The sequence below is a fragment of the Elephantulus edwardii genome, unplaced genomic scaffold, assembly GCF_000299155.1.
Source record: "Elephantulus edwardii isolate Elephantulus edwardi_28Jun2011 unplaced genomic scaffold, EleEdw1.0 scaffold00525, whole genome shotgun sequence".
In the NCBI taxonomy this organism is placed as follows: domain Eukaryota; kingdom Metazoa; phylum Chordata; class Mammalia; order Macroscelidea; family Macroscelididae; genus Elephantulus; species Elephantulus edwardii.
Genome location: NW_006400275.1, coordinates 275,606 through 276,662, shown reverse-complemented (window position 1 = coordinate 276,662; position 1,057 = coordinate 275,606).

Below are 1,057 nucleotides of genomic sequence, written 5' to 3'. Positions count from 1 at the left end.
CTTGGACCAGGAGGCAGTCATCAGAACAGAACAGGGAAACACTGCATGGTTCAAAACTGGGAAGGGTGTACTCAAGGGCTGCATCCTGTCTCCATACCCTTTTCAATCTTTATGCAGAACAGATTATCCAGGAGGCTTGGCTCTATGAGGAGAAATGTGATATCAGTATTGGAGGAAGAAGCAGCAACAATCTGCATTATGCATATAACACAACCCTGCTTGGTGCAACTGAAGAGCACCTGAAGCACTTGCTGTGGAAGGTCAGGGACTGCAGTCTTCAGTATGGTTTGAGGTTCAATATCAAGAAAACAAAGATTCTCACCACTAGGCCGATTGACAGCATCATAATGGATGGTGAAGAGATTGAGATTGTTCATAGTTTTGGTTTGAACGCTCTATGAGGTGGATTGATTCAGTGACTGGGGTAATTGGGATGGGTGTGTCAGAGGCAATGCGATTGGCACAGGATATAGAGCACGGTTTAGGGCTGTTGTGCATAGGGTCGCTATGAGTCGCAAACGACTCGACGGCACATAACAACAACAACAACCCCCATTAAACCAGTTACTGAATCAATCTATCTCATCGAAGGTCTTCCTCTCCTGCGCTAACCCTCCACACTCCAAAGCATGACGTCCCTATCCAAGGAATGGTCCCTCCTTGCAACATGTCCAAAATTTGTCAGCTGAAGCTTCAGAATCCTTGCCTCCAAGGAGCAGCCTTGCTTCACCCTCTCCAGGACAAACCTGTTCATTTTCTGAGCAGTCAATGCTATTTTTAACACCACAGCTCAAAGGAAATAATTCTCCTTCTATCATCCCTAGTCATTGTTCAGCTCTCTGATGCATAGCAAGTGATTGCAAAGACCATGGCCTGTATCAGGCACACGTACGTCTTCAAAGAGACACTGTTGCTCTTGAGTACTTTAGAGAGGTCCCTAACAGCAGACTTTCCCATTGCAATACGTTTTTTTATTTCCTGGCTACTGGTGCCAAGAGTATTGACTGTGGAGCCGAGCAAACTGAAGCTGTGAAAAATCTCAATCTCTTCGCCATCC